The following is a 27,276-nucleotide window of genomic DNA, read 5'->3' on the forward strand; positions in this document are numbered from 1 at the left end:
AATTTCTTGCCATTCTTTTCTGAGAAGTTATTTGAATACATATTTCAGCCAAATTGACTTGGAAAAAATGAAGGATAATGTTTTAGGATTAAAAATTGATAGAATTAATTCAAAGAGCACAGGAATTTCAGAATGAAACCTTTGAAAAAATAAGAGCAGAGACCTAGAGAGAATGACATCAGAAAGAAGAAAGGAAATTGATTATAAGAAATATATAAAAGGAGGCTGTTAAGTTTTAAGAGTATGGTGAAGAGGCCTATGTCTTTCTTCCCAAAACAAGCAAGGGAATCCAAAATAACAAGGGATAAGGAGGAAGAAAAGAAAACTTCAACAAGAAATGAATAGTTCAAACATGAAGCCAACTAAAATTGGACATAATTTGGAAGAATTTGTAGATAGTAAGAAAGGAAAATCCATTCACATCGATACCAGAAGGATTTTCCCGTGAGAGGCAGAGGAGTCGTGATCCTATAGCCCTAGAGAAGGAACCGAAGTCACTCAATCTACTCTTTTGGCTCATAAGAACAAAGTTACGGCATCAACAGAATGTAAACAAGGTGCCGTTTTGTTTTTGTTTTAATGGATGAAATAGGAAAGTTTAAATAATAGGTATAGGGTAGAAGCAAAGGTGATTCACCTTGAGAAGATAAACCGAAGAAATAAGAAATTAAGAGGCAGAATGGAAATGGAGGAGAAAATAGGGATGCCAGTATCTTCATCTTACCAAATGTCCCCAGATTAGAAGTGTAACAATAGTATTTAAGTTCACAAAGTTAAGCAACAGAGAGACTAAAATAGGGACAAAACTAGCAAAAACTGGGCAGGGAAAGGGTGTTAGAGACGAGGAATAATTAGCTGCTCATTGGCTGTGGCTGAGCATGAATCCATAATGGCAGGTTGACCCCACATACTGTTCTGCCCAGGAAGGTCCCATTTTATACCTGTTGTTCTGTGCAATTATGAGTTTTGTTCTTCTCACTTTCAACAGTTTCCTGGTTGGAAGATTAATCATTTGCCATCTTATCTAAACTTGATAAATCAAGAAGTATCGGTATAAACACATGACATGTGAAAACCACCAGAGGAAGTAAAATAAAAACTGTTAAACATGATGCCTCATGGGGGTGAGAGGGAGGCAGAATACATTTTTTTTGTTTTGTTTCTGATTTTGTTTTTATGATACTAGAGATTGAACTGAGGACCTCACACATGCTGGGCAAGCACTCTACCAGTGAGCTATACACCCCCAGCCCTTTTTATTTTTTATTTTGAGACAGGGTCTTAAGAAGTTACTGATTGTCTTGCAAAATTGCTAAGGCTGGCCTCAAACTTGAGATCCTCCTGTCTCAGCCTTCCAAGTCACCCGGATTACAGGTATACGCAAATGCGCCCAGCTGCAAGATATATCCGTCACAACTCCTCCAACTGCACAGTTTAAATGTGTTCATTTCACGGCATATAAATTATGCTCAATGAAGTTGATTCAATATGGTGGTCTTTGGGCAGCAGGGGTAGTAGATAAGAAGTCATTTGGCTTTTTTTTTTTTTTTTTAGTTTTAATAACATATTTTTACTTTGGCAAGATTCCCAAAAATGTACATTAAAAACTATTTTTAAAACAGACTTCTTTGTGAGGTGCTGGATAATGACTAAGGTTTTTACTGGCTTGGGTACTCCCGGAGGTTTTAGGTCAGAATTGGGGAGGAGGATGTTTCCTCTGAGGCTCCTTCTGCCTCTTCTGCACAAAAGAGGGGTTCGAGAATTGATTGTTGGTTCTCATTAGATTCTCCTGGGGGCACCAAAAAGGTTGGGCCCAACCCCAAGAGATTCTGATATGACCAGTATTTGAAAAAGCCCCCTTGCTGGTTCTCACTGGCAGCCAGGCTAAGCACTACTGAACTTGGTGAGGGAGCCCTAGGCTAGTATGAGGAATTCAAGATGGCGGACAGTGGTTGAGCTACTGATATGGTGAGGAGAGTCACCTAAGCATATACCCTCTTCTTACAAGTGGGGAAACTATGACCCCCTGGGCCCGGGAAGAAGTGGCTTGCCTAGGGTGCAGTGGTGAGGCATGGCCTTGCTGAGACTGGAGCACAGGTGTCTGACTCAAGGACGTGAAACAAGAAGGGCAGTAATGGAAATACAGGGATCCACCAAGCTCCTGCTGCATACCAGGCTCTATGCCAGGCCCAGTGTGACTCTCCTCCTTCAATTCTCCCGCCATCCATCATTGCACTTTAACTAAGAGCTGCTAGAGATGTCCAATGACTCACCTTATCTTGTGCTACTCTTGCTGGGTTCTAACCTGGTATTTCTCAAGATGTATCCCTCAACAATATTTTCCTCCAAATTTCCTGGAATGCTTGTTACAAATGTGAATCCTGAGCCATGCCCTAGACCTTGGAGTCAGAATTTCTGGAGGTGGGAACCAAGAAGGTTCAATTGAACCTGTGTCTTGGGTGGTTCGTGAGCCCCCAAACCACTGAGCGTCCCCACTCACAGGGTGTGTCTTTGTGTCTCTACAGTGGGCCAGTCTCTCCCACCTGTTTAGCTCTTCACAGTAGCCATTGCTGAGGTCCTTAGGATGCCCTTATTTCCATGGCATCTTACGGGTCCTCCCTGAGGACAGGGACCACGTCTCTGTCCATAGTGTGCCCCTGCTCCAGCACCAGTGCTGGTCACGTGGAAGGTGCTCAGTGAGCCACACTGCCTGGGGGACGGTAGGAAGCACCAGGCCCAGCACCCAGCAGGTCTCCTTACCCAGGACCTGGCACACGCAGCTGCGTCCAGGTAGAGAAAAGCAGTTTCCCTGCATCATCACTGCTCCCTGTTTTCCAGGTAGCCCTAAGCCTGACCTCAAGGTTTTGGGTCAGGGGTCATTCTCTCTCCTGCTGCTCTCAGAGTCACAGAGAAGGTCTGGGAGCAATTTGAAATGAAAGCTGTCTGTGGCAGGGGACAGGTAGGCCCAGGACCCCACTTCACCCTCCTACTCCGGGAGGTTCACGCTGATCTCCCAAACTTCTGATGAGGAAACCAAGTTTGTGTGTCTAAGGGTCTTGCCCAGTCACTTCCCTGGGAATGGTGGAACTGGCGTCTGAGAAAGGATCTATCTCATTTCAAAGCTGGGTCCTCACCATGCCAGGAACAGAAAGAATGTAAGGGCAGAAGGGAAGGGGCTGGGGCCAGCTGTCAGCAGCTGACCCTGATGGAGGTGGCTCTCTTCAACTGGGTTGTGGCCGGTTGAAACAGCAACCCACGTGTCCCCTGGGGCACAAATCACTTCTTTGGACATTAATGACCTCTCTTAAGTGTGAGGAATCCCCAACAGTTCTCCACTGATTATTGGGTCTGAGGTCCTTAGACAGGCAGTGAAGACCCTGGGTGACGGAGCCGTGGCCACCTTTCCAGAATCATCTCCCCCAAAAGCTGTGCTCCAGCATGTGAACATGCCTGCTCCTTCAGGCCCTACCACAACTGGCTCCCTGCGTGGGACGCCTGTCAAGATCTAAACCACCCAACACGTTCAGCTCAAATCTCAACCCTCAGATCCCTGTCTTTAATCCTAACATGAAGAAGATACTAGACTTGTGCTCATTTCGCGGATGAAGGAATTGAGGATGGAGACCCTCAGTGGAGTCAGGGATCCGAAGGCACCAGAGACTTGGCCTCACAGACCCTCTAGACTCTCTCTCAAGCTGGGTGTGGTGGTGCCCTCCTGTATCTGTAATCCCAGCTACGTGGGAGGCTGAGGCAGGAGGATCAAAGGCCAGTCTGTCTCAAAAAAATAAAAACAAAAACCTCTTCCTGGGACAAAAGAGAGATGTTTGCTCCATTGTCAGAATTGACCCTAAGGAGCCCGGCTCCTGTGAAGGGGGTTGTCAATAAAACCCGCAGGACTAATCCCTGAGCCCTGAGGTGGTCCCCGGGCCTGCAGGCCTGCCCTACCTTTGATGAGACACCCCGGCTTGTATGTTCTGGTCTAGGGGTCTCACTCACCTATCTCCATTCTCCCAGCAGGGGAACAGCTGCTGTGTCCTTGGGTTCCTGGGGGGTGAGTGGGAAGCAAGCAGAAGGAGAAGAGTGCAATTGGGGGCTGGTTTGGTGGCCTCTGCTCCTGCAGGCCCTGTCCTGGGTCCTGCTGTCTGTGCCTCCTGTTGGCCTCCTGTCCTCCCTGTTCTCAGGATCTTGGCCCCTTCAGACTCCCTTCCTTGATCCTTTCTGCCCTCTGGAAGGTTGGAACTTCGCCTTCAACCACCTCTGTGCCTCTGCCCCTCCTCACCTGCCCTATGCAGCTTCTAGAATCTTCCTTCCCACCAAGCTTAGCCTTAACGGCCTGCTGCAGGCTAGTTTGGGACCCCTCTCCTGCCCTTCCCAGGAGATCTTTACAAGGCAGTGAGAGCTTAGCAAGGAGGAATGTGTTGATCATGGTGGAATTTCGGGCATCTGGGAGTCAGACTCCTCTGCAGCCTCTGGCCTCCCAGGCTCCAGCAGACCAGGAATTTGGCAAGTTAGGAGGTGGCAGATTTAAATATTCTCTGTACCTAGAGGCTAGGGGAAGGCGTGTCCTTTGGCAGCACGCAGGTCTGGCTTCTTTTCAGCTCATGGAAAACTACTGGGACCAAGAGGGATGGGCCTCTGGCGAGGACCTCAGTGGAGTCCGGTGAGTCATGGGGCTGAGCAGAGCAGTCCCAGGCATTCAGACAGCCACACCTTCTCTGTTCTGATGGCTTCCTCTAAGACTGGCAGTTGACAGAAGAGCAAGCACCTTGGTAAGTAATATTTCATAGCAGGGGTGACAAGGTCACGGCCTCAGGTGAGGCAAACACAGAGCTTGGAACAGGCTGGAGTAAGCGCTAGGGAGTGGTGGGGACTGCAGCAGCCGGGGAGTCCTGATGTGCTTCCTGTGACTCTAATGAAAATGAACATTCTGACCCTCAGGCAGACTGTGTGCCGGCCTCGGCTAATGCATTACAGGATCCAAAGCTCTTTCCATGTGGTTTTGTTGAATTATTATTTCCTTTCTTCCTGACAGTAATGATTCCCTCTTGGCAGGTGAGGAAAATGAGTCTTAACAAGGTTAAGCGGTTTTCCTAGACTCATTTCAGGCAGTGATTTCTGGGAGGTGCCCTGAAGCTTCTCCAAGAGAGGTCTCCCCCCTGATTCTTCACCCATGGTCAGATTTGGAGGTTGAAATACACTGTCCTCCGAGTCAGTCAAAAGAATGGTGCTCAGTTCTGACTCAGGATCCTCCTTCAACTCCCCACATCCAGCCTCCCCTCCCCACAAATGGGAGGCTCCCTGTCCCCGAGGGGACATGCAGAGGGCTCACGTGGAGGTTCATCTTGAAGGCCCAGAGGAGTGTGCATTGTTGGTAGAAAGACGCCCAAAGGGGTTGAGGCCTGGAGAAGGCAGCGATCTGACAACCTCCCACCTGCCTGCGTTCCCTCACAGGAAAGAGCAGCTAGTCCTGGAGCCGTGGCCTTGAGGTCTGCATCCAGACCTGCCCTGTCGGCGCCTCCTTTTTCCTCCACGATACAGTGCTCTCTAAGTCATGGTAACGGTTCCAGGTGCTGTGTGCACAGACCTAGTTCTCGGTGTGCAATCCCACGAAGTAGGTGCTATCACTTTGCTTTCACAGTGAGGAAACCGAGGCATAGCATCTGCTTCTGCTGAACTTGGAAATTAAACAGGAAGTATAAGAGTCAAAAGCTGCTTCTCAGTCCCTGCCTAGTAAAAACCATCCATCCATCCATCCATTCCTCAGGCCTGTTTCCAGGCCCTGGGCTGGCATTCTGGCAGGGCATGTGGGTCTGGAAACCAATGACTGTGAACAGTATGGCCCATGACAGTGAGAAATGGCATATAAGAAATACAGACTGCAGGAGCCCATGGGGTTCTGGAGGGGGTCTGGGAAGGCTTCCTGGAGGAGGTGGCACCAGGCAGATGGACATTCCAAAGTGTGTATAGCAGATGCAAAAGCCCAGGGTGGGTATGAGTCATGTCACACTGGAGAGGACCAGGAGGTCAAGTGCGGCAGGGGGCAGGGGAAGGGCTAGCTCAGGATTGTATCATAGGCCAAGATGAATGTTAGAATCCTATCCTGCAGCAATAAGCCTGGAAAGAGCTCAATGAGAGGCTATCTGCTTTAACTTTTTGCACTCAAAAATTTTAATAGATTCAGGATCCAAAACCCATGAAAGGTATATAGTGAGAAGTTTCCTTCAACCCTGTCCAGCCCCAGATTCCCTTCTAATGGCTGGTCTCCAATTTTTTGTGTGTTCTTCCAGAGATATTTTGTTTTATGCCTTCATAAACTAATTCCTCTCTCTCTCTCTCTCTCTCTCTCTCTCTCTCTCTCACTCACACACACACACACACACACACACTTACTCACACACACACACACACACCCTTCATCATGCATCTTTGCACCTTGGGTTTTTTTTTTCCTTAAGAATACTCCTTGGTGATCTATTTAGTATGGTTGTGTCACGTTCCACGGTTAAGAGGAACTATAGTTAACCCTGCCCCCATTGATGGATGTTCTATTTTTTCTAGTCTTTGGTTCTTACAATAAGTGTGTAATAAATAACTTTGTACATGTCATATCTCCCATTTGCAAATAGACCTATAGAAAAAAAAATGGCTAGAAGTGTTATTATCACAGAAAAGGGCATATGCTGTGTCATTTGTATTTTTTTGTAATTAAATTTGTATTGCAATTCAAGTTTAGTTCATGGAAAATAAAATGCCCATGCAGTTCAATAAATTTTGCCTGTGTACACACTTGTGTTAGCATCACCCAGATCAGGGGACAGTTCTGTAGAATGTTTCCAGCCCCTTCTCATGCCTACTCCTGGTGGGCACCATCCCTCCAAGGTAATCTACTGATCTGACCTCCATCACCTCAGATGGGTTATATGTTTCTAAATTTTGTATAAATGGAGTCATGAAGAATGCACGTCTCTTTGTGTCTGGTTCCTGTTCTCACTACTGTCTGTGAGACTCAAACATGTCACTGTGTTCAATCATGGCTCCTTTGTTTTCGAGGCAGGTTGCTGATCCATTGCACAAATGTACCACAATCTATTTATCTGTTCACCTATTGACATACACTTAGGTTGTTCCCTAGTTTAGGTTATTATAAAGGATGCTGATATATATATATATATATATATATATATATATATATATATATATATATACACACACACACACATTGTTTGGAGGGATAGTCATGAAAGCTCATTTCCACTAGTTAAACACCTAGGAGTGGAATGGGTGTGTGCATCTTAAGTTTTTGATGGATATTGCCAGATCACCTCCATAGAGGCGGAACATCATAAAGAAATGCCTGTCGCCTTGTTTGACACGTGATAACTCAGCTGAGCATAGGGCCTGGGGTAAAGTCCACACTCAGGGATCAACTGTCCCCTGATCTGGGTGACGCTTACACAAGTGTGTACATGGGCAAAATTTATTGAACTGCATGGGCACTTTATTTTCCATGAACTAAACTTGAATTGCAAAAAATACAATAGTAGTAATACTAGTAGTGATAAGAAAATGCTTTGTGAGCCCTGGAGCCCCCTCCAAGCCAGACTGTGACTTTGCCAAAATACCTCATTGAAAGGATCAGTGAGAGTAAGGGGGAGCCAGTGAACCCACTCCCACCCCAGAGGGCTGTCTCCAATGACTAACAACAGCCCCTTTCATATCTGCAGCTCTCTGGCCTTTCTGAAGCACTTTGACATGACACGCACCAATGGATCTCATCCCAGGCTCATGTTCAGATTCTCTGGGGAACTTTCCAGAAATATCAATGCCAGGTCCCCACCCCCAGGATTCTTAATTAATTAGGTTGGGGTGGAGCCTGGGCATCAGTCTTATAAGTATCCCAGATAGTCCCAGTGGGAAGCCAGGGCCCAGAACCACTCTGTCCTGTATTACCCAGAACAACCCTCTGAAATGGGAGGGACTGGTCAGGTGCAGGGGTGGGGCAGAGGGAGAACAGATGGCCAGTAGTTTTGACAGTGTGACAAAGATACTTTGCTCTGGCCAGGAGCAGGGCTGGAGCCGTGGTCCTGATCTGATTCAATATTGAATGAGAAAGGCATCAGGATCATTCCCATGGAAACAGGGACAGGTGAGGGGGTGGATGCCCACCCAAGGCCTCCTGGCTGGGTTGGAAGCCAGGGAGTCTCAGTAGAAGCAGGCATGAGGGTGGCCGTGCCCCCAGTTAGGCCCAGAAAAATAGACTAAAGGCAAAGAGAGCAGAGTGGGAGTGGTGGATGTCTTCTGCTGCTGGCTTGGGGTGGTGTTTTCTTCCATGTGCCCTCTGCAGGGTTCAAGTTTTCATCAGTGATCTGGATTATGCTTATGATCACAAGCCAACGAATCCTTTGAAGTTGTTGAAGTCAATAGCATTACTGTTTTCTGGAGAAGAAAACTGAGTCCCCGAGCTAAGTGACAAAATTCATGCCATTCCTGTCTCCTGAGTCCCACGGAGTGCTGGAGACTTCTTAGGAAGTGACAAGTGTGTGACCTTTACCTACAGGATGTGGCTCCCGGAAGATGTGAGGAGATGTCCCCAAGGAAGAATTGCTGTCTTAATTGTCTTAATTGGCTTATCCATACTCTTGTAGAATAGCCAGTGTATATCAGAAAATGAAAATAAAGCAAAATAACTGGAAGCCTCATCACCCCCACATGCAAAGTGGGGAATTGGGGTGGGGTGGGGACTATTCTTTCCGATGAGTCCCTGTCCATCCATATTCATATAGATCTAGATAACCATAATTTTTACCCGTGGATCATGCTGTAAGCATGCAGTTTTGCAACCTCCTTTTTTAGCTCAATCATGTTTCATGTGTGTGTCAACGAATAGAGATACACATCAGTCCTGGAGTGGATGCATAGCACTGTGTATAGACGTGCCTTCAAATATTTAGCTTGTCTCCTGGTGACGGTCCTGTGGGTTGTTTCTAACCACATCTTGTTTGAACTGTGTTGGAAACTGGAGATTCCGATATAGACCCATGAAAATCTTGGGACTACATTGTTTTTGTTTTCAGTGTTTTTTTTTTTTTTCTTGGTAGGAAGAATAGGGGCTGAATTTGGGTGTGAGCGTGTGTGTATGAGTGGTGTGTGTGTGTGTGTGAATGCAAATGTCAAATTCATGGGTGGAATTTGATTTAAATAATTCTATTTAAACACTGTTACCCCACAGAGATCTTATCAAGCCCTCTTTCTCTTTCTTTCACTCACGTGCATTTGCAGGTAAGATGTGGTTGCCAATCTTCTTGGGCAGGGCCGGCCCAGCTACCTGATGAGGCCTGCAGCCAACGGCCAAGGTCAGGTGCTGTCTGCAGCTTGAGCTCTGGGCCCACAGCTTGCTCTTAACAAATTCCTGTGAGCAATGAGAGTGTGCGCAAACACGCGCGCACACACACGATCACCAATCTCATTCTCCCTGCATGCAAGGTGTGGGACGGTAATGGAATCTGCGTGTCCAGAGGCGGGCATAATTGAATGGCTGAGGGCATTAAGTCCTTGATTAAACTGGTTGTTCATTTGAAGGGACAATTAACCCAGCTAATATTCCAGGCCAGCCCAGCAGGTCCATCCCCATCAAAGGACATATTGAGCAGATAATGAAGTGGCTGCCTCACCTTGCTGGAGGAGAGTGGGGCTCCAGGGTCCTTACCAAGGCTCACTGCTCAGGCAAAGCTAGAGGCCATGGACATTTCAAAGCAGAGACTCTGAGTTCACCTAACTGATGTGGAGTGGTCTTAGCTCGAGTCTTTGGCTGATAGAGGGTGTTCCATCTGGGGCAGTTTTCTCACAGATGAAATGCCCTCCCTCTGTGATTTCATTGCATCTGCATACGATATCTGGAGCTTCAGTAGCCATGATGCCACCGTGCGGTGATGTCTTTGGCTCTGCTTCTCCTCTGGGCCTTTTGCTTTCTCACAGATTTCTTATTGTTTAAGCCAATTACAGTGGGTTTCCTGTTTCCAGCAGTAGGAAGCATCCTGATTGGTAAAATGAGCCTTCTTTCTTGGAGAGATGGAGGTGAGGAAGGAGGACACTGAAGGATCCTCTTCCCTTTCCTCTTCTGTGCCTGATGCCCAGCCACTGGGTAAGGTCTCCCTGAGAGCAGGCACTTCCCCAGTACCTAGCTCCTAGAGGCCTCTATCCACTAGCTGTACTCGTTTTGGCCCTGAGGGGCCAGCAACCCAGGTGACTCTGTTGAGAGAGTGGATCTAGTGAGCCAGGGCCCAGCTCCTGAGATATTTGGGACAGACAGACTGGAGGAGAGCAAGAGTGAGCAGGAACAGAAGTAGGGGTGCAGCTTGGAGGGCAATCCCAGCTCCGCAGGAAGAGCAGACTTAATCCCGCAGGAAGCTAGTCTTTGTGCTGGGCTTGGCCTGCACTGCCGATGTCAACCATCCTTACCGTGAACGCAAGGTAGGTACCCTTACCCACTGACAGACAAGGAAACTGAGGCCCAAAGGGGAAGAGTCTTACCCAAGGCACACATTCAGGGAGGTGGAGGCAGGGTTAAAACTTAAGATTGTGCGAGCCCAAAGTTCTTAAAGCCAATTTAGGCATCGATGCACTTGGTCAGCCGGCGTCTGTCTTCCTGTGCATTCTACAGTATTATCTGGTCCATTCTGTACCAGGCTCTCTACCGAGTCCATGGTAAGGTGATGACAGCCATGTCACTGCCTTCTTTGTGTGCTGAGTGGGCAGAACAGGCTGGGCCCATGTTCTGACTGAGGGTCAGTATCCTAATATCACCCACAGGCAGGATTTAAGAAGGCATGGCCTCGATTCTGAGCCCCTTTGAAATGTTCTGAGCCAGGAGAGCACAGCCCCTGTGCTGGGCTTGAGTCGTGGCTTCATATACTTACTGTCTGTGTGACCTTGAGTAAAGTGCTCCCTCTCTGGGGTCCCAATTTTCTCATCTGCAGAATTTGGATAAAAATGTCCTGTGCTTTCTTCACAGGGGTGTTGGGAGCACAGTGGGAAATACTCAGAGAGCTTGGTGAACTCCAGCGTTCCAGGCAGATATCCAGCCAAAATCCATTCTCCCCATCTTTGAGGATGTGGTCTTCTGCTTTTGACGTCATCAGTCAGTCTCAGATAAGTAAGTAAGCTTTAAAGCTTACTTGTCATGTGTTATGGACCTGCTCTGGGGACCTCCTGGGACCTCACATGTGCCTGTGTGGTAGCGCTCCTCGCATTAGGGAAGCAAGGCCAAGGCCCAGAAAGGTTAGGTGGCAGGCTGAGGTTGCACAGCCGCAGCCACTGGTCCATGGCCCTGCCCCCGACACCACTGTGGCCACCTGTGCCAGGAGAGGAACTGCTGTTGACTCAGGTGCTCCTTGGAGTGTGCTACAGCTCTTCCGCAAGAGGGCATCAGAGAGGGCCAGGCTTTCTTCCAGAGATGAAGGAGTGTGGCTGCGACTCCCCAGTGACTTGGGGCTGGAACAGCTTGTCAGGGTTGGAGCAAAGCAGAGTTTAAGTTTTATGACTCATAGGAAAAGGGACACCTCATCCCCCGGGTCTGCAGGAGCAAAACCTGTGCCTGCTCCTCCTGTGAAGTATTCTTCTGTTAAGGGCTCCTCCCGAAGGTACCCTTGAGGGGTTATTTTCCAGGAGGCCGCCTTGGGAGTCCCCTGCACCCTGGTGCTACAGAACTGACCTTGGCCTTGAAGGAGACATTCACTGAGGACTTCACGGGAAGCAGCAATACCTTGTAGCCTTCCTCTGGCTTCCATTAAACCTGACCCCTCTGTGGGTTCTGGCCATTTCTTTGGCTTGAAGATCTTTGGCTGCTCCTTTCTGAATAGAAAATGATGGAGGAAGCCCCTGCACCTGCCCTGTGTCACCTACCTGTTGGTCTTCCAGGAAGTGAAACATGAGGTCATAAAGCGTAAGGAGACGGGAAGCAAGAAGAGAGTATATTAAACCTTAGGCCTTACAGACAAGAATAAAATGGAGTCCACATTCCCTGCCCTTCCATAAAATAAAGACTCTGCCTTCTGTATATGTGGGTAGCAGGACCCTTGGTGTATGCATACAGGTGACTTCCGAGGGTGGCAGAAGTGTGTGTGCACATGTGCATGTGGATCTATGTGTGTGCAAATCTCTGGGTAAGTGGGTGTGGATGGGGGTGTTTGCGTCAATGAGTGTCTGTCAGCACATGGGTGTCCCTGTGGGAAGAGGCTATCTAGCCCGTGTGGCCACCTCAGGAGTGCATGAAGGAGGAGCCTTTGGGGCAAGGGCTGGCCTGCTTAGCTCCAGAGCCAGCCAGGTGCTTGGTGGTCCTGGGTGATAAGGTGAAAGTATCTGAATTTCTGGAAGGAGAGCTTTCTGTGCTGGGGGAGGCTCTAGACTCTGGGGCTCCCAAACCTCGTTGGCAAAGGTCGAGAATACCTACTTTATAATGAGATAAAGGCTGGTTTTCATTTATCTCTATTAAAGGCATTTACTAATGATTTATCAATTTAAAGGAATAGAAAAGAAAATCACCCCCCCCCACCAAAATCTCATGTCACTGTGATTCATCTGCTATTTAAGGTTTAGGATATCCTGAGCAAGACCTGTGGTTTAAAAAAATGCAGAATGAATTTTTCAACACCAAAGAATCAATAAACTCCACTTGGGTTGAGACACCAAGCAGCATGGGTGAAGAACTCCATAGGCCAGAGATGTCTAAGGAGTGCTGTGTGTGCACGCGTGTGCATTGCGTGTTTTATATATGTGTACCCTTGGACGTGTCCCCCCACCCCCATGCCTGGGCCTCACTTCCTGCATTTGTGAAACCATGGGGAGGACTAACGGGCTCTGGTTTCTGGTGGGTGCTGTACTCGGCTGTTGGAGCTCCAGTGAGTTTTTCCTCCTCCTCCCTCTCCCCTGGAAGTTCGCCCTCTGGCCTCTCAGGCTGGCCTCTCACCCACGGTCCCCCCTACCCCTGTGCAGTCCTCAGTCCTTCCTGCTGCCACACAGAGTTCTAGGCTCTCATCAAAGTCCTCTGTCATGTGCTCAGCTATCTCTGGCCCTGGGAGACATGTGAACTTGGGACAGTTCCTTCTACTCCCTGGACCTCAGGTAGGACTGTGAGGTTGCGAGAGTCCCCCCTGGCTTTGTCATCCTCCACCCGCGAGTGTCCTGCCCTGGTGAGCAGATGAGCGCGGGGATGTGCTCCAGGAACTGAGGTATGTACCAAGCTCTGCCAGGATTGGACACCACAGGGACAAGCGAGTCATCATCCTAGGGCCCAGTACCTGGCCCAGCAGGCAGTGGTCACTTTGGAAGCATGTGACGAGGCATCACCGAAGCAGCTGAACCTACTTTCTTGAAGCCTCCTGTCCCTGGCTCCACCTCTCACTTCCCCCTCCACCCACTGCACCCCTATTTAACCCTCAGAATGCTCTCTGTCTCTGTCACTCTTACACAGACATACACCCCTTGACTGCTCCACAGGATCACTTGGAGAGAATCTAGAAGTGACGGTGCCCAGACCTCCAGACTCAGTGCCCCCAGACCAAGTGAATTGGCATCTCTAAGCCTGCAGCCCCACCACCTGCATTTTTAACATATTTTTTTAAGTCATAGATAGGAGGCGATAGCTTTATCTTATTTATTTATTTTTATGTGGTGCTGAGGATCGAACCCCGTGCCTCACATGTGCTAGGCAGCGCTCTGCCACTCAGCCACAACCCCAGCTCCTGCCATTAGCATTTTAAAAGTCTTTCAACCAGTTCTAACGTTCAGTGAGAGCCGAGAACTTCCACCCTAGAGGCTGAAGACTCTCCAGGCACTCTTGACAGACTAAAGCTCGTAGAGAGCAATTCAAAGCTCTTCAGCTTTCATCTACTTCTGAGTTTCTTGCAAAACACACATTTCGAGACCTCCCCAGAGCTGCTGACTCTGGAGGTCTGGCCTGGACTTGGAAATCTGCATTGAAACCCAGCTCCCATTTCCCGGTTCCTGATGCAGCTGGGGCCTGGCTCTTCTTGAACAAAGCCCTGGGAGGCTTCGGGAGCAGGGCAGTGCAGGAGTGAGGGGGTCCCCAGTCCTACACATGCCACCAGGCTGCTTTAGAATAAATAGCAGCCACACAAGGAAACCCTGGCTTCCGCAGCACCTCTTGAACTCTCAGAAGCATTTTGAAAACCAATCTGAGGGCTGAGGGTGGAGCGTGAAGCCTGGGTTCCATCACCAGCACCACCAAATGGTGGGCGGGGGGGGGGATTCTGATACTGTTTCTTCATCCTTCAGTGGCTTCCTATTGTCCTGATGAAAAAGACCCTTGTCCCTAATGTGGTATGGGATGCCCTGCAGGTCCAGCCTAGCCTGGCCTCTCCCTGAGCCCTCTCCTGGTTATCAGGCCTCTGCAGGTGCCGAGCTCTCTCATGCCACCCTCCACATCTACCTGAGCTAAACTCCTGTTTACCTCTCACAGAAGCTCTGGTCCCTCACAGATCCAGGCCACCAGGACTCTCTCACACAGCTCTCAGGGGCCCAGGCATGAATACCCGGGTTATCACCAATTTACAGCCTCAAGGAGGGCAGCAACTGATTAGGTCTGACTCACCATTCAACACTGGAACTCTCATGTTGGCCTGGGGCCTGCTATGTAATCGGTGCTCAATAAAATATCTGCAGAGTGAAGAACTCAAACAACACAACACACACTTTCTCAGTTTCCATGATTCTTATGAGCAGGAAGGTGAATGTGTCATTGGGGATATGCAGAAAGTACAGAATGCCAGCCACGTCTGGGGTCCCCATTCATAGGACCAGCTGGTGGTGGTCACATGTATGCTGCTCTTGCTTTCTGGGAAGGAACATTTCTTCACCCTCCTGTCTCTTCTTCCTTGATCCCTAGCAGTGCCCAACACAGGGCAAGGCATGCCGCAGATGCTTCATAAAAATCTTGTTAGCTGAATAATTCTTGGTACTCAATAGTTCCCTTTCCCTGCTTGAAGCAGCGGCCTGAGGCTCAAGGGGCCTGGTCCACCCCAGCCCTGTGCACATGCCCCTCCTAGTTCCTGTGACCTTGAACAAGTGCACCCCCAGGGGGGCTTCTGTCCCTTCCAGGTTACCATGCTGTGGTTGAGAGGACTGTGCCTGAGGTTGGTGAGGTCCTGGCTGGGTTCCCAAGGAGGCTGGTGCTGACCGAGGTGCAGACCGGCTGAGATCACCCATCCGGTGGGCTTTGGGCCTGCAGAAGGGAGGGCACTGTGCATCCCCTACCTGCCGATAACAGAAAGCCGCTCCTTCGATTGAGCTGTTTCCTTCTTTTGCCCTAAGCTATGAGGAGTAGATTGGATGAAAATTATCAAGCCTCCTCGTCTAGAATAAATATTCTTGAAATGGAGCAAGTTATAAATAAGCAAGCAGCAATATCCTGTGTTATGAATATATAATTTCCATCTTTAATAGCTGACTAGGCCCCAGGGACTGTCTGAAAATGGCCTGTCTGGCCCTGATGTTTTATATTAAAAAATAAAAAAAGGCTCTCAAACTTTTGTTTCTTAGCCCTTGGACAGTGAAGTCTCTGGAGGAAATAATGAGAGTGGAGAGTCTCAGTGAGCCCACGTACCAAGGGCAGGTACTTTTTATTTTCAAAAAACTCCAGAGATTACAAAAGCAGCAGAGAGTCAAGCCTGGGAAGGGCAGCAGAGCTTGTCTTCTCCAACTCCCTCATTCTATAGATTAGGCAGCGGAAGCCCAGAAAGGTGAAGCAACTGGCCCAAAGTCACACAGCAATAGAAGCCCGTCAGATTCTCCAGGTTGTTGGCTGGTTCTATTCTGCAAATGGCTGCCCTCAAAGGTGAGGGAGACAACCTGGGACTCCAGGTTCTGCAGTCCACAGAATCTTGCCAGGGGGACTCACAAGGACATTTGCCTCCAGGGGAGGCCCCAGCCCAGCTCAAAGGCAAGACTGAGGTCTGGGGAGCACTGAGGGTGCTGGACCAGATCTGCATCCCAGCCCAGCTCCAGGAATGTCAGATACCCGCCTCGCTGCTTCTGCCACCCAGTCCTCAAAGGGTGGTATAGATGGTCACGGCTCCTTCTTCTGCCACGCAGCCTGGGGTCATGAAGACCTGGCCATGGGCTCCTGCGATGCCCAGCTCTGATGCTGGACAAGCTGCCTGGCTCCTCTTAGTTGTCCCTGTCAATCAAACGGGCATGGGGACAGCTGAGAGGACTGAATGAGATACTGTACATAAAGCACCCAGGAGAAGACAGGCAGGCTCCAAGTACGGTGAACCCCACCACCTTCCAGGGCCACAGGCTCTTCTGCCCCAGTCCACAGTGCCACGGCTGTCACTGTCCCTCCCTGAGCCCCGGCTTGGCTGAGTCCGGTGATTTCATGTGTATTCATCTCTTATCCTTCTCCAGGGCCCCACATTCCCTCTCTCTTCCCGCTCCCCCCCCCCAGCAGTAACCAATATAGGACTGGCTACACGTGTTCACTCAAGCACCTACAAAGCACCAAGCACCAGGTCTAACAGTGGCTGGTTACTGAGCCTCGACTGTGCGTTACATTCAGCAATGCCTTGACTCTTTCCCCTTAGCATAACACGACAAGATGGGCACTGTCATCCCAGTGTTAAGGATGACCAAAATGGGGTTGCCAAGGTGATTAAGTAACCTGTCCAAAGTAACAGATTCCTGCCTCGCATCACCTTCCTCAGGATGACCTGCTTTCTCTAGGATCACAGTAAAGCTGGAAAACAAACGAATTCAGTGGCCCCCAATGATGGGCGCAGGGTGGGTGGGGGAGGTGCTGACGCCTGTGCGGTGTGCATGTTAAAATGTAAATGTCCTCTCCCGTGAGTCGTGAGGTTCGCTCATAATGATGAGCCAGCGTCTGAGGTTCTGATTTTGATGGCATTAGTTTTAATGGCCTTATTTTTTTTTTTTTAAAGCTGCCTAATTACTAATCAGCGCTGCCTCGCAAGCTAATGTGAGATGTGTGCTTTGCATCTGGGGAACCGGCTTCCTGGGTGGGCAGCGGGGAAACTTGCCAGGGACTGTGTACTGGGACAGCTGGCCTTCTCCCTCTCTAGGGGGGCCCCCACCAGGTCGCCTGTCCTCTCTGCCGTTTGACACTTATCTCTGAAATCACCGAATCTCATTACCTCTGAATGGTACCTAAGGAATTGAATAGCCTGACCTCACAAAAGGGGAAACTGAGACCCCAAGAGGTGCCATGGGTTTCAATAACTAGTATTTGCGGGATTTCTTTTTTACTTGCTAACTGATTCCTAGCACATAGATTCATTTGCATTCCCAATCTAAATAGTCAAAAACTTTCCAATGCTAAAACCTCATTTTCTGGAGCTAATTTAGGTCTCATTTTCATTAATAGCTTGGCAACAATCATGCAGTGGAAATTTCTCTCAGGTCGAAGAAGGAACCCCGGCCAGTGAATCAGGGGATATAGGAGCCCCTGCTGGGTGTATCTGGACAAGCTGAGTCACCTCTCTGTTCTGTGGCTTCCCACCACAGTCAAATGAGGGGATGGAGTTACTCAGTGTTTTTCAGAACGAATATTCTGTGAGCCACTCTATAGAACAGAGCATGCTACAAGACGAAAATATTTATTGTTGAAAATCATTTTTTTGAAAGTTTCTGTGATCTGGTGATTGGGCAATACTGATTCCAGCTAGTCAGGGCTTTGTTGTTGTCTCTTGTTGACCACCTCGTGGGCTGTGTGCCTTGGCTGTAGCACAGTGCCTGTGAGCCTTCAAGAGGACGCCGCTTTCTCATGACACCCTTGCCAATGTCTTTCAGAGCACAACTTCTCCAAACCTCTGGGGAGACCCGAGGGAAAGGGATGAATGGAACAAGCCCCAGTGCCTGAGGGATGGCCATGGGGTCTCACCTCCATGATCCTCATCCTCAACCAGCAACCTGGTTGCCCTGGCTGTTACCAGGCATTGAGACCCAGATGTCACCCCCCAGGGGTTCGAGCCTCTGCTTTTTCCTGTCCATATGAACTGTTATTCCTGCTCTTGCTCATTCACAAATCTTTTCCCTTAGGCCAAGGAGCACCAGAAGCCCTGCCCCTATTTAGGGAACACAGAGCTGCCCCACATATTAATCAGGGTAAGTCACCTGCTTCTATGGCAGTTCCTTTCATTGCTGCCAGTCCACTGACATGAGCAACCTAAAGTAGCAGGTGACAGGAACAGCTGTAAGTCCACTGGGACCCTTACAGTGTCACCTTCATGAAAGAAGTATCAACCCCAGAAGTGTCAAAATCTCTAACCTCAAAGACCAAAGGTTTGTGGTCACACGAAGCCTAAATTCTGCCAGAAGGTCATTAGGAACAATGGGAATGGAGTCCAGCAATGGGGACCCAGCCCCATTCAGTGCCTATTGGGTCGGTGCCTAGACCACGTCTTCAAGGGCAGTCCTCCAGCCTCATGGCGGGGGGGTTGATGCCAAGCTGGCACATTAGCTCAGCCTTTAACAGGCCGTTTCACTGTTGAAATAGGCCACTGGGTTTGAATGATGGGTATACAAGACCAAGGGAACTCCCCCACTGCTATGGGCTCTTTGTCATACCATAGAAGGAGTCCCTTGATAGGAGCCACGGGTGTGCAGGGTGTCCCACAGGTAGAGAAGGCCTAGGAAAGCCTTCCAAAGGTGGAGACTCTGAGGGCAGTGAACGGGAAGCAAGGACAGATTCTTTCCTGGCTGAAGGGCCCCAGTGTGATGTTCCCACTGGAGGTGGCGTCACCTTGAAGGGCTGGCTTCATGCTGAGGACTTAGAGACACTTGCTGTCAGCAGACTGGACACTTCACAGTGGCTGTAATGAGATGAGCCTTGGTGAGAGGGTCCCCCTGCCATCGGGGGTATTCATGGGCTCCATCTTTGCCCCCATGATCAATGGTGAGAGGAGAGAGCTCAACCAACCTCCACAGGTCTAGTCTTCCTGGCCCCCACCCACCCCATTGCCAAATGTCTCCCGTTCAGTGGCATTAATGCGAGACTCCCTGATCTGCCTGGTGTTCACCTGTCCTCATAAGTTCACCCACACATTTTCCCTTAGACTTCTTATCCCTTATCTTATAATTGTTTTCCTTGCAGGTCCTTGACTAACCAGCCGGGCCTCTGCAGTGAATCTTTGTGTGTACCTTCTTTGGGTCATTTTCCTAGCTGTGAGAGCTGCAGGTCCACCCACCGGGGAGATTTCTTTCCTCTGTCGTCTTGCAGGGCCATCCAGATTGGGATCATAACAGCATAGTCTGTTTTCGACTAATGATGGCACGTCCCAGTGACCCACCTGTGAACCAGGCCCAAGGTTCTTCCTCTACCACATGCTCACAGAGGATTCCTGACCCATGAAGTCATAGATGTGCAGCAAGAAGCATGAGTGACAGTCACTGCTCATATACTCTGCTCATTACTTCCAGACATGGCTGGGCGAGAGCCAGCTGTGCCATGTTCATCCTTAGTGAATTACCTAAATGACACCCAGCTCATAGTGTGCAAGTCCAGGCCCAAAGCCATTCGGTGTCCCATGTCAACTTCAAGTGGGGTCCAGACAAGCGTTCTCTGCCATGAGAATGATGGTCTTGCTCCAGAGCCCCAGGGTCTGCACTGTAACTCTTCTCCGAGTGCTTGCCAGAAACTCCACCCAGCATCCTCATGGGCCATGGAAGCCTCCAGCCCTGCTGGACCGGCTGGGTAGTGGGCCCATGACAGGCCACTCTGACCACAGCCTGGACATGTAGCACAGACCTCTCTTGGCACAGAATGTCACCCTGCCTTAATCACATGCAACTTATGAGATCTAAAGGGATATTAAATTCCATTTGTGTTACTTTTTTAAATTTAGTTTTTGAATAAGTAATACATTAAAATAGTCCTAAAATTAAATATATATATATATATATATATATATATATATATACATATATATGTGTGTGTGTGTGTGTGTGTGTGTGTGTATGCAGTAAATAATCTTCCTCCAATTCTAATTTCCTTTTCAGCAGGAAACTGCTGTGTTTAGTTTCTTATGAGAATTTTCCCAGAGATATTTCATGGTTATGCAAGCATATACAAGTGTGTGTATGTGTGTGTGTGTGTGTGTACGTGCGCACCTCCCAGCACTTTTTAACACTATTGGTATTCTCTGCTCTGTTCCTTACTTTGTAAACTCAGTAGTGTTTTCTATCCATCTTTACACAGAAACCCATGAAGGGCTCCTTGAATTTCACGGCCATGTAGGATTTCATGTAGTGGCTGCACCAGAATCTATTCAATCTCTCCCCCATGGTGGACATTTAGGTTGTTTTCAGTCTCTTACGGTTGTAGAGAGTACCAGGATAAATGAATGAAGGACAGCTTCCCAGGAGATGTATATTTGTAATTTGAGGGATGTTCTACTTGGAACTTGTACTGCTTCACACTCCTATCGGTGATGTAAAAGCAGGCTCAGTGTTCTATACCACCACTCTCAGTATGCATTTGAGTCTTTTGCAATATGTTCAGTAAAAGGTGTTATTTCAACATAGATTCATTTATTTGTAGGTTGTTTTATTAAACCCTGGTGTGCTTATTCCCTGTGCCACAAGTCAGAGTTAAGGCTACTTGGGTTTTTGCAGACTATGCATCTTGTGCCTTGATATATAAATGCAGAAATGAGGGAGAGCGAGAACCAGTTCTAACTCATTTGTTGCTATCTCCTTAGTTCCAAGCACAATGTCTGGCACCTAGTAGATGCTCAATAAATATTTGAGTGATGGATGGATAAAACAATGCTGCTCCCCTCTGTGTGGCAATCTGTAGATGACAAAGTGCTTTTCCCCGTTCAGTCAATTCCATCTTCCCCACAGTCCAGTGAGAGGGCACTAAAAAGCTGATGACATCACAAATCCCTGCTAAGGGACAGTGTTGTATACAGAGATGCTGCTGAAAGTCCTGGTCCCCTTACCACCAAAGTCCAGCTAATTGACCCAAGAGGTAGGCACTTGATATGATGATGTCCTATTTCTAGGTTGGCCAACAACCTATGATCTTTAAGAAATGGCTGGAAAAGATCTCCATCAGGACCAGGAATTGGGCCTCTAAGAGAATTAGACAGGGAGCTGGAAGATCAGGAGGTAGCATTTGGGTCATGGTGACCATGGGGTTCTGGGAAAGCTGTGAGCTGCGGGGAAGACTGGAGAGGCTTGGAATGAGCAAAGGAAGCAGGACAAAAGGGGAGAGAAGGCCACTGACTCCCCTAGGAGAATTCCCCCATGTGGCCCTGGAAGACAAACTGAGGGATTTCCAGTGGAGTCTATGATTCCTGGAAATGTATTAAAGACTCAGTTCTTAAATTTCCACAGGATGTTTGAGCGCCCTGACAATAAGCATTTCTCTACTTGCACTGCCTGGGTTGGGTCTCTGTGTCTTGCCATCTAAAGATCCCTGACTGGATCCCATTTCACAGACGTGGAAGCTGACTTGGAGCTGGGAGTCCAAGCATTCTGCCAGCCCTGTCACTTAGCTCGGAGCCTGGGACCTAGGAGGTAGTCAGTACATATTTGGCAATTAACTGATTGGGTGATTGATTCTCAGTAGCTTAACTAAAAGCAACAAGAGATATTATAGCACAATGTGATTTCCAAAGATGGCAGCAGCAGTAACACCCAGCCCACATGCTCTCCTCCACCATGACCTTGCCATGCTCCAGCAAGAAATGAAACCTTATCTATCTCCTCATGAATTTGGCCAGTCCTCAGTAACCAGAGGCTCCCTCTCCCGCTCTCCCCTTCTCAGTATCCAACTTCCATGCTATGAGACGTCTCATCCACATGGGGACACACTGTGGGATACTCCAATCCATAGGCCAGACTTTGACATATCCTAACCCAAGGGTACCCCACAGGTGACAAAGAAGTCCCCAGCTGATTCCAGCCCTTAGCAGTCCAGTGTTTGGATCTTCCAGATGGAAACCTGAGACACGGTGCCGCAGACACAAACCTTCTCCGCTGTGCCCTGTCCAAATTCCTGATCCCAAGAATCTATGAGCTTAATAAATGGGGTTTTGTTTACCCCACTGAATTGTAGGGTGATTTGTTACACAACAGATAACTGAAATGGACTTTCTTTCCCCTACAATCATGACTTCCTATCCAGTCCATGTCCAGCTTAGGGTTAATGGACAGATTCTAATTCAATCAACATTTCCTTAACTTGAGTTCATAAACAACACCAGAACTTTTCTAGGACTGAGACTGACTATAAAAAGAAAGCCCCTTGACTTTAAGCCCAAGGGAGCTGTGTTCCTTAAAATTTGTGAAAAGAGAGGCTTCCTGATACACGAAGAAAGTACATCTGTTTTCCTGGTTAAACACACACACACACACACACACATACACACGATGTGGACTGGCTTCCTGTGCAGACAATGTGGGCTCAGTTTTCCGGAAAATAGTTATGTAGTTAGGAAATTCTCTGGTGGAGAAAGCCTACTTCAGGCGTTTAGCTCTGGGGAGGCTGCCCTGGGCATGAAGTTTGCTGGAGGAAAACTTCAGTCTGCACTCCCAGCAAGTTCCAGCTCCTCTACACTTCCGTGTGCACAGCTAGAAGCCCCCAGGAAGACCCCAGAGCAAATGGTGTGTCCTCCTAAGTAAGCTGCATGGTCCTGGCTTACGTAACACTTGGTAAATTGTAAAGAGCCCTCTAAACACACAGCTGTTGTGGGGAGCCCAGCCTCCAAGGAGTAGGCTTGGAAAGGGAAGACAAGGGGCTGTGACATTCTGAGGAGAGCAGATGTCCCTGGCATCCCGCCCTGGCTGCAGGAAGTGACCCACACAGAGCTCCTTAGCTACGTGTGGCACTTTATGGTTTGCGCAGAGGTCTGTCACTCATTTTTGAGCCTCTTTGCATAGGAAAAGTCTTCTTTATTTCCATTTCGCTGATGTGAACCTGAAGCTCAGAGGCACTGGAGGCTACTCTGAGGGCCACATAGCCCTTAGGCAGGAGAAGCAGGGACCGAGCCTGGTGCCTTTGTTCCTTGTCCGGTGGCCTTTGAGCGGGGCTCGTGTCTACTCTTCACATTTGCAGAGCACTTTGCCATTGGCAAACACTTCGCAGGCAACCTGTCTGTGCAGCCAGCAGGGCTGAGGTTGTTCCTCACTGTGTAGATGGAGACCCGCCATTAAGGTGAATTGCCCACGGTCTTGAGAGGAACAAGGTGCAAGTCTGGGTTCTGAGCTGGGCCTTAGGGCTCCCAGGCAGTCTTCCTTCCGCTCGGCTGCCTCTGGATGTGGGACAACATGGATGAAGGCTTTCCATGGGTCTCTCCTTTCCCCTCTGCCTTCTGCAACCCACATGAGCCCTGGAGAGAGGGGTCACTGCCGGACGCCTCTCAGCAGTGATGTTCCTGTGGCCACTTACTCTGTATCAACGGAGCACAGCTTTAAAGAGCTGCCCACCCATGGTGACTGCCTCAGACTGACATGGTGTGAAGAGGCGACTATGACTTGGGTACCCACAGCTGTGTACACCGGCCTCAGGTCTCCCCTGTGCCCGCTGCCCTTTCCCAGACTCTGGGAATTCCCCACCTGCACCCCCTCCCATTAGAGGGCAGGGACCTTCCCTCCCGGGTGCAGGCCACAGGGTGGGATGGTGAGGCTCTTGGCCACAGGAAGACAGAACCCAAGGGGCTGCAAAGTGATTGAATTCTCTGTGGTGAGAACGTGACACTGTGATCTGATTCATACCAGTAAATATGTGATTTACATTTAATTCTGAGTAACCTTTCCGGGTTTGTCGAGGTGTGAAGGAATCTGAGGGGGCTGGCTCGGGGCAGGAGGAGGCGATTCATATTCATTAAGACCTCCACATTAGCCAGCTGAAGGGTGACAGCCCCAGGCCCACCTCCTCCTCCTGCCTGTCAGGGTCAGGGCTCAGGGCAGGCCCACAGTCACTTGGCTGCTCCTGGGGGGCGGGGGTGCAGGGTAGTGGGGAGGGCTGGAGGCACAGAGAGCTAACAGGAGGAAAATAAACCGTAGGCCCCAAGCAACACTGTCCAGGCGGATGGCGCTCCCGATCGCAGCATTAGTGGGATGGATCAGTCGGGGGTGGGGAAGGGGTATTGACTGGGGAGGTGACAGCTCTCAGAGGCCCTGGCTGAGCTCCTTTGTAAGTATTTACAAGACACTGCAAAGCCATCTCTGGTTCATACAGCCTGGGGTGTAGAGAGAAGAGCCAGGGGAGGAGGGCTGGGGTCCCAGGGCAGTCAGGTGGGGCTCCCAGACCCTCAGAGCATTTGTTCAAGTTCTGATCCACTTTATTGGAGTCACCCAGGTGTACATAGTCCTCTGACCTTGGGAGGTAAAAGAAGTGAGCAGAGGTACGAAAATGTGCCCTCTTGCATCTGGACTGCCTGGATGTCCTTGACCCTCAGCTTGCCTGTCCTCTTAATGGGGACATTGGCAAGGATGAACAATCATTCCCGGAGCTGACATTTGTGGAGCGCTGGCCGGGTGCCTGGCTCTGCCAGAAGCTCCTACTGAGCTTCATGGCAGGGACTGCTCTCCGTGTACAGAAGACACTGAAGCCACCTGGGTATGGGTCTGCTCCATGTCATGCAGGTAGTGACAGAGCCCTGGTTTGGCCCCACATCTGTCTGACCCTGAAGCCTGCTCTCCTGATCACTCTGCTCTCCTGTGTCTCTTTCATTCATTCAGTTACCAGGCTGTTCCAAAAAACGAGTCAAGACACCCGGGGTATACAATGCTGACCCTGGAGATGGGGCCACCACACAAAGGGGGGCAGGGGATTGATTCAAGATGGTGAGCACACCTTCTCTGAGTTGGGCACAGGCTTCTTGAGATATGCTGGGGAGGGAGAGCTCACTGTGGTGTGCTGGCTGTCTGGAGGAATGTGCTTTGGAGAAAGCCTTGAGAAAGGTGAGTTTGTGAGAATACGGAAGGAAGGAAGGGAGGGAGGGAGGGAGGGAGGGAAAGAGAAAGGTGTTGCAGAGGGGGCCAGAGAGGACTGGATGTGTGTAGAAGACAGCATAGATTCTGGAGCCCAAAGAAAGCATCCAAGGAGGAGGCATCATGGGAGACTGGACCATAAGGACAGTCTTGTGAGGCCAGAGATTATGCCAGGTTATGTCAGGAAAGCACAGGCAGAAGAGAAGGGCAATGGGGAGCCATGGAGGGTGTTATGTGAAAAGGGTCGTGTAGAATGACAGTTGTAAGGGAAGCAGATTGGCGTGACTGGACCGTATGTCCTGTGTGAGGAGACCCTTCCCCTAGCCCCGGGAGTTTTATTTGGATGAAGCCTGCTGCTTTGTTTTGCTCTGTTCTGTAGGTAGGCAGGGCTAGAAGAAGAGAAGATGCCCCCCCACCAGTTCACCCCAGCGGGGGACTGGCCGACAGAAGTCCTGGGCTTCTGTCTCCTGTTCCACCATGGGAAATAGATCCAGGCTGATGAGAAAGATGTGGGTGTCAACAGCTCAGAGAAGACACAGGGAGATGTGGACACGGATGGGAGGGTGAGGGGTGACAGGGAGAAGCCACGAGCAGCCCCCTGGGCAGCGCCTGCACCTGCCCCGGGGAGGACAGAGCTGTTGGTGAGGATGCACAGCAGGAAGCAGGGCGGGAGCCCAGCAAGCAGGGCAGAAAGTGTGTCAAAAAGGAGGAAGTGGTCACGGTGTCAGCCTGGCCCACAGACCACGGGGGATGTGGAGTCGACAGCTCCCATTAGATTTAGCAACAAGGAGGTCAAAGTTGGCTGCCCGAGGCCAGCGTGGGTGGCCTGGAGGGGGCCCGAGCCAGATTGAGGGGGCAGGATGTGAGGAGGTGGGAACTGCTTGCGAAAATGCTTACGAGGAAGAGCTCTGGCTGTGGAAGAAAGTGGGGCGGGCCAGGAGCTGGGAGGGCCCGGAGGCCAAGAAGGGGAGGTTTGGGGGACAGAAAAGACTGGAGCTGTTAAAATGCCAGGAGCCAGGAGGGAGGCGGCGGCGGGAGACACAGCAGATAAGGGGCTCATGGAGGGCACAGGTCGCTGAAGAGGCACAGGTCCTATGGGGGCAGGGGAGAGCTCTGTCACAGAGAAGGGACAGGCATGGCCAGGCACCTGTTGGTCTGCTGGCTACCGGTGAGGCCTGGAGGGCAGTGGAGGGGGCCTGAGCCTGTGCAGGAGGCCCAGGTGGGCCATCACCGTGCGCCATTTCCTTTCCCTTTCCCAGGTTGCCCTTCTCTCCTCTGCCACCTCTCCTGCCCCACCTCCCACAGAGAAAAGGAATGTGAAAGGGCCTTTTCCTCATGATCCTGGGCCCCACTGTGTCGGCAGGACCAGCAGAGTGAGAGGGGGAAGAAGGAAGACCCCGAGAAGGCCTGTGAGGAAGAGGCTGGAACCAGAAGGAGGACTCTGGGTGGAGCAGGGCCCGCACCTGAGAGCCAGGGTGCAGGCAGGTGTGGCGGAGGCGCAGGGGGTGAAGAGAAGACCTGGTTTGTGAACACGCACACTTCCCCCGCCACACACCCAGCTGGGCGGGCTGCAGGAAAAAGCTTTTGCGGTGGAGTTTTGAAAAAGGCACAAAAACACAGAAAAAGGAATTTCCCTACAGGTGCATGGGGCCCAAGCGTCCAGGATGAGCCAGTTCCCTCTGCAGAGCCTTCAGCTGGGGATGAGTGATCAGGGGCGATGTTGGCAGGACAGGCTGGCTTCATCGGTGCTTACATCTGCCACAAGGAATGCCAAGGAGCCACAGAGTGGCAGAAAGGGCTCCCGGATGGGTGTGGTCCTGGGAGTCACGGGGCTACCAGAAAGCCGCCCGTAGGCCTTGCTCCATTGCCCTGGCTATGACACGCCCCTCCTGTGCCCGCCTCTCTTCCCTGTGGTCCAGAGCAAGGCCTGTCCCTCTCCCACAGCCGCCAACAGGACAGTGAGATGAAACAAGCCCCCACTGCAGGGGGGTGGGGGCAGGGCCCAACTCGGTCTGCAGGCGGGAGTCTGGCTCCAGCTGTGTCTGGGTCTTCCTCCCAAGGTGGGCTTCTCAGCCCTCTGGGGGCCTCGTCCTCAAGTCCCACCACTCCCCCCAGAAAGCTCTGCTCCATCCACACAAGGCACTGTGGTTTATTTCTGTCTTTTTCCTTTCACGACATATGCTGGGGAGGGGGAGGCTGAAGTTTTCATGAACATTCTTCTTTTGACAGCCTCTGGGGGCTTGGCAGGCCTCCATATAGACAGGTAGACAGGCTCCCTGCAGAAGAGAGTGTACCTGGCAGCGA

General features: G+C 50.1%; 1 long non-coding RNA gene across 1 annotated transcript; it reads left to right on the forward strand.

The window, feature by feature from the left end:
• Nucleotides 1-4,639: 4,639 nt before the first annotated feature.
• On the forward strand, nt 4,640-11,831 carry LOC124080633 (uncharacterized). The gene is made up of 2 exons (XR_006847751.1): nt 4,640-4,769; nt 11,012-11,831. It is a non-coding gene; the product is annotated as an uncharacterized LOC124080633 (long non-coding RNA).
• The last annotated feature ends 15,445 nt before the right edge of the window (nt 11,832-27,276 follow it).

This window comes from Marmota monax, unplaced genomic scaffold (genome assembly GCF_021218885.2).
Source record: "Marmota monax isolate L192 unplaced genomic scaffold, Marmota_monax_Labrador192_F-V1.1 WCK01_AAM20220418_F8-fsc00078, whole genome shotgun sequence".
NCBI classification, from domain to species: Eukaryota; Metazoa; Chordata; class Mammalia; order Rodentia; family Sciuridae; genus Marmota; species Marmota monax.